General features: G+C 40.7%; 1 pseudogene; it reads left to right on the forward strand.

Annotated features, from left to right (window-relative positions):
- The first annotated feature begins 5,505 nt into the window (after nucleotides 1–5,505).
- LOC147461297 (uncharacterized) lies at nucleotides 5,506–6,543 on the forward strand (annotated as a pseudogene).
- The last annotated feature ends 366 nt before the right edge of the window (nucleotides 6,544–6,909 follow it).

Here is a 6,909-nt window from a genome sequence, read left to right on the forward strand (position 1 = left end):
GGGTAGATCCTAATGGACACTCTCATGGAGAGAGTGGTCCAAGGCAAGCATCTCAAAACACTTATCAAGAAATTGTATAGTCCCACCCTAGGTAGGGCAGGGTTGGTGGATCCACAATACGCAAGCAAAAATGGGTATGCCACTCTGGCTTGTCAGAGCCTAGGGTGACCGGCCCTGAATCTTAGAGAGGAACGAGCATCTCATTTTGGCCCGGTGTGTGGTGGTGCACTACTTGCAACCAAGAAGGACACACACACACACACACACACACAGATTGGAATGATTGGAGGTTCTATTTCAATAAATCCAAGAACTTTCACTCTTTTCCTATAGCATGGTAGAACATTGGCAATCCTCAAGCCATGTTTCAATCTGGATGGTTAACTCAAAAAATCCAAGAACTTTCACTCTTTTCCTATAGCATGGTAGAACATTGGCAATCCTCAAGCCATGTTTCAATCTGGATGGATAGGATTAATTTGTGAGAGTTTTGGTTGCTTGTGCATTTTGATGGTCGCTTTTTCTTGTCCCTTGGTCTTCTATGCTCCGTGTTTTGACTACCTCCATAGAGGTCCTACTACTCTATGTAGAGCCTTCTTCACTATTCTTTTGACAATTCTCTTCACTTGATGTCTTCTCTTGGCTCTCTTGATCTTTATTTGTTTTGACATCCTCTTGTATGCATGTCGTAAAGGATGATCTTGCAACAAATGGAGAGTGAGGCGTGCCTACAAAATACTCAAAAACTACATGCTAAAAGGAGTAAATCAACTGTTCCACATACCTGGTAAATACCACAAGCATATAACCAAAGCTTTACACAATTTGTGAGAGGCAGAGAGCAAGGAAGAATGTGTAGGTGCATCTCCTAGAGCGGATTGCTACACTAGCATGGCGAGAGAGGAGAGAAGAGAGGAGAGAAGAATAACACAAACAGTACTGGGTGCAATCTCCTCCCATGCCAGAGTGAACATTTTCCTCTTGCAGGTATTTATTTAGAGATTTCTTGAATGCTCAAAATGAATACATACTGCCCGGACAGGACATAACAATGATCGTAGCTCATAAAGAGCACTTGAATAATGAAATGTACATAAATGTGATATCCTATCGCATAGGCCTTAGCTTTTGCCACCTGTCATCTGAAATAAATAAGTGATTTTCCATTTCCATTACATACCTCTCTGTTAGAAAGCAATTATCCTTACTTGAGCTAAGATAAGAATCGTAAATCATACTTGTCAAAAACAACTGTTAGCATTCTACGTCAGAAATATCATATATCGAAAGAAAAGTTCATAAACTTAAACAACATTGCTTATGCCTATCGTCATCTACATATGTAGACCCCAATACTTTTTGACAATTTGTACACAACTCCGGGTTAATTGGGATATGCATGGGCATGCTAGAAGCATTTTCATTTTAAATTATTGCACATGTATGCCTATTTAGCATGATTTGATGCTGCTGCATATAAATGATTAGATAGAATTTTAAAGCATTTGCTGATGTTTACATTAAAATTTGAATGCTATGTTAGTTCTTTTAATAGAAGTTCATAAGTTTTTGACCTAGTTTGGCCGTTTTTGACTGGAAAAAGATGGAAAGCTTACCAACTCGAGAAAGTTTCAAGGTGAGTATTACAATAAGAGGTCTTGAGTTCAGTCTTAGCCGAAGTAGATCTTTGAAGTCTTGTGAGTTTGCCCTAACTTGTCAATGCATGTTACTCGATTGAAACAATAAAATCCGAGTTAGATTTTGAGCTTGCCTATGAAGAAACGGGAGGTTTACACAAGTTTTGGTGTAATTATTGGGAAAAGCTTTAAATTTTTACTTAAAATCCGGGAGAGACGGTGAAATTAGAGAATAGGGGGAGAGAAGATTTGAGCTCAAGGCTCATTACCATGATAGAGATCTTAGAGATCTTTGAGGTTTCAGGGATTTTAACCCTTTTGCAAAGAGTGAACTAGGTCTTCTAAAGACCATTAAAAAATCAATTTTAAAAAAACGAGTTTTTAAAGTTGTTTTCCCTGAACCGCCATGATCAGAGCGTGAGAACCGCCTAGGGAATAGTTAGAGGGTCACGAGCAGTTAGTGAGAAAGGGATTTGTGTGTAGCACTGAGTATGTGTGTGTGGGTCATGTGAAGAAGTAGAGAGAGAGAAAGCATGACCAGAGCCGCCAAGAATGGGGCGCAGTTAGTTAGTTAGAGAGAGAGAGAGAGAGAGAGAGAGAGAGAGAGAGAGAGAACGCTGCCCTGTAGCAAGCCGTGAGGGAAGCCGTGTGCAAGAAAGAGTAGGAATGGTCACTAGAGGAAGTCGCGAGGGTGCAGTTAGAGTTAGAGAGAGATAAGGAGGTCGCCTGGCAGACCCGAGAAGGGGAGAGCATACAAGAGCCTGAGGGCAAGGTGAGTGAGGCTGCGAGGCCGTTGTGGGCAAGTTACGAGAATTGAGAGAGAGAGAGAGAGAGAGAGAGAGAGAGAGAGAGAGAGAGAGAGATTAACAATAGTGCATGAGAGGTTTTTCGTGTGTGTTTACAAGTTAGAGAGAGAGAGAATGAGTTTTTGTGTTGTGTGTTACTGTGTGTATGTAGTGAATTAGAGAGAGAGAAATTGTCTGTAGTGCTAAGTTAGAGAATGAGAAGAGTGAGAGAGAGAAGAACAATTGCCTACAAAGGACCGTTAGTTGTTGAGGGGGTTGTTGATCTAGGCGTTGCTCATAGGTGTCACGGGCGATAAGTGAGCGGGTGCCGCCCTTGACCCAAGTGTTTGTAGGCAAGACCCATATAGGAAAAGAGAGAGAGAGAGAGAGAGAGAGAGAGAGAGAGAGAGAGGGGAGGCTGCCACCTTCACTATTTGTAAGTAGATAAAGAGAGAAAGCGTGACTAGGTTCGCAAGCCTGAGAGGGTAAAAAGAGGGAGTAGAGTCTGAAAGAAGTAGAGAGAGAGAGAGAGAGAGTAAACCTGAAGCGTAGACAATAGAGAGAAGATGATTGTTGCATTAGAGCTATTAGAGGAGAGGGAGGGTTGACTACCTGTGTGTGTGTGTGTAGTGAGACAGAGAGAGAATGAATACCTTGCTAAGTTAGAGGAGAGAGAAATAGAGGAAGTTGTGTTCCGCATGTCATAGCAAAGAGAGAGAGAGAGAGAGAGAGAGAGAGAGAGAATATTGTGCATATCATTGCCTGAGAAATATTTGAGAGAGAAAGAGAGCGAAATTTGAATGAGCAAAGAAGAAGGCACGAAGCTGAATGGGATTCTAGGCACGAAAGTGTTCCTGGGAAATTGAAGAGAACAATGGTTAGTCGAGTTCATTTAATGAAATAAACATTTAATACTTATAAACTTAAAAAATTTAAAATCTTTAAAACATATTAGATAGAAGCATTAAAAACTGAAAAACAATATTATTTTCATGCACTAGTTCCTAATTGAGAATAAATTTGATCGTTTGAAGATGTATCTGCATTAAAAGCATGTTTGGAAATGAAATGTTGCATATTGTTGCATGATTAGTGGCATTTGGAAAAGGAAATAGATTATTGATAGTTTTTGGCAATTTCAATGGAAATTTACATTTTACGATATTATTTTTGGTGTTTTTGATTGGAAAGTTTGCAAATCTATTCAATGATTCTAGTTGCAATGTTCATTAATCTGAAATCCAATGAGTGATTGCTTCGTTCTATGAGTCTAGAATGTGTGAGTTCTGAAATGTAGTTTTGAACTCTAGCGGTCAAGTAAATGCTTGAAGGATTGCATGTTGATAAATCTTGGTTAAAAACTCCATTAAAAATGTATATGAGAACTCAAATTTTAACCATAAATAGCATATCTAGAGGCGCATACATGAGGAATAGTGCATATTAGAGAGTTGGACTACGAGACTAGGACAGCAGGCATTGTTAGACTATAAGAATTTAGCAAAATAAGTGAAATACAAACGCGTATTAATAAAATTGATAAAATGGGCTTGAGAGTAGCAAATGAGAGGCAAATTAGTGCACTTTTAGGTTAGTTAGGGGGCCGTTGGTTTAATTGACCGTCATTAGAAAGACTTGGAAGGCAGCATTCATTTGGTGCATCCATCGGGAGCTCGGCTAGCTACTTCAGCTACGGGGCACCCTGGTGCATAGACTTTGCATGCCGATCATTCCCTGGTTTGACCTAGAGACCTAACTGAAATATAGAGCGTTTAGTCTAAGTAAGTGAGTGAGAGCACACATAAACATTCCCGCGCGGTCCTTAGACTTAAAGAGGCGTGGTTGTTTGTGTGTGAGTGACAATCAGGTCAAGGACACGATTGTCCGTGGGCACTCAGGTTTTCCCAATTGCTAGAGAGAGTTAATCAAATCTCAATAAAGTAGAGTTCCTATACTCGAAGTAATACGACTGTAGTCAAGGATCCTATGTCGTTATAATGGGTTAGCAATTTGCCTTATCTCAATAAGTGGAGAATTTTAGACAAGCTTTTAGAAGCCACGAGCATAGTTGAATACACTTATAAAGGCCTGTACATAGGATGGCTGTGTAGTACATCAGGGGAAGAAGGAGAGTGCGTACACAAGTACACTGAACCGGAAAGGGCTCTTTCCGTAGACGCTCAATAGTTAGAGACCTCGAAAATAATCGTCAACACACCTAGTGATTCTGTGTCAAAGCCCTTAACGCATTTAGACACATACGCAGCAATCCAGCTAATCGCCCACTGGAATTAGTGGACGTGATATACTATAAAACGATAGCATTTGACTCAGGTAGGGGTTACCATTGTGAAAGATATTCAATTCCAAAGGAAATGCCGCTAGCATTTAGCGACTTTCGAAAGTACTTAGCATTAGGGAGCGGGGTTCCTAGAGAGTTGGACCCTTACATGAATAAGAGCATAGAGACATCCTAGAGCGAGAAGAGAAATTTGCATCTAAGTGGCTTCTGTAGAAGCAAGTAGCTATAAAATATGCTTGGAGAACTATACGCTAACGTCGAGTGGCTCCAGGAGTATAAAAACTGGGAGGTGTCAACTAACTTTGTAGGGTCACTAAGTCAACTACAAACAAAGACTAGAAGAAGGACTTGTTGTCGATACTATTGTCGTGTTCCACATCCACCCTGTGTGATTGGAAACACTAGTTCAATGATTACAGTAAAGAGAAAATACTTAAGACAGATTATTGTTAAAGTGGCACATAGGAGCAGAATAAAACCCCTTTTACGACCCTTAGTAGACCAGTTACTTCAGACGTTTAGAGAGACTGGAGAGGATAATATAAAGATTGAGCGTGAAATCCTAGCAGTGGTATATGTTGCATTGAAGGATTAGTATTGATAGAGGCTACACAAGGTAGGCTACTGGGCCAACCCACGCCAGTAAGAGAAATAGTTGACCAACCATTTGTGACTTAGACCAATGTCGTGACGTGGGGTTAAGACATTTATTTGCTCTACACCTAGACCACAAGCACTAAATTTTTGGGAAGACCCACACTTCGAGAATCCGCTAGATCAAATGGCAGTGCCAGTAGCACAAGCTACGATACAATTGGCAGACTTTACATAGTTTGCAAGGCTCTGGGATGAAGACCTTGATGCTCATCTTCAAAAATTTGAAGTAGCATGTGTAGCAAACAAAATCATAGATAACAATCAAAAACTACATATTTTCCCAGCTAGCTTTAAGGATAAAGCTGCTAGTTGGTATGGAAATGTACCAGCAACAGATAGGGCTACTTACCCTGAGCTGACAACAACATTTTTAGCGAAGTTTTGCCGTCAAGGATTCCAAGGTAGACTCGCTCAATAGTTAGACTATCTTCAGCAGGGAATCAACGAAAGTATTGACAATTACATCCAAAGGATGGAGACAATAGTACGAAAGATGGTAAATACAGCACCAAACGAGGATACTCAAAAACGTAGGCTTGTAGATGGCTTGCGAGATCCGAACGCTCAACAATATGTGAGTTTAAGAAGACCGACAGACTTAGCAGCTGCTAAACAAGAAGCTAGAAATTGGAAAGAGGTGCAATTAAGCCAACAGAGGAGAAGAGAATTGTTTAGTGGACCTAGTATGGTTACTTCTCCCACTATACCAATTCCACGAACTTAGGAGCCCGTACCTGGTTATGGAGCTACCCCACCACAAGTGGTGGTAAATACAAATCAGACTCCTTATTATTCCCCAAATCCATACATGACAGCTCCAGCCTACATGTTGCAGACTGGTACACCACCACCGCCAGCTCTTACAGAAGAGAGGGTAGTCTAACTGATGACAGTCACAGTTGGAAAATTAAAAGAAGAAATTCTAAGTGCTTTAAGACCTCAAACGAAAGAAGTATATGCTACAGCTCAACAAGCAGTAGGCCCATCTATGAGTGCACCTCCAATGAGATCCAATCTGTGGTGTGGGAAGTGCAATGGTTACGACCATTTGGCAACTGAGTGTCCAATTGCATCAAGGGTAGTGCCAGACCAAGTGCGTACATTGTTTTGTACCTTTTGTCCAGAAAAAAATCATGTGGAAGACAATTGCTTTGTAAAGTAAGCGTATGAACACCGTCAAGCAAGGGCTATGCAAACTAATTATAACTTTATGGATAGGAACAATACAACCTATGAGATAGGTCCACCACCACAACCTTTCATGCAAAGGGGACTTCCTAAAACATATCAGCAGCAGTTACAACAACAAAGGCAAGGGTTAACCACGTAGGGGATTCTACCTACGTCAAGGTTGCAAGGACAAATGAGGAGAAATTCTCCATATAGACCTCTGTTTCGAGGGAAAAAATTTCGATACACTAATCCAAATATGGGGCCATCTAGCCCTGTGGTATGCTATAATTGTCAACAGGAAGGGCATATAGCTCCTTATTGCCCCAATTCTCGTAAAAATCAAGACTATATACTG

This window comes from Adiantum capillus-veneris, chromosome 3 (assembly GCF_014529385.1).
Source record: "Adiantum capillus-veneris isolate H3 chromosome 3, ASM1452938v2, whole genome shotgun sequence".
Taxonomy (NCBI): domain Eukaryota; kingdom Viridiplantae; phylum Streptophyta; class Polypodiopsida; order Polypodiales; family Pteridaceae; genus Adiantum; species Adiantum capillus-veneris.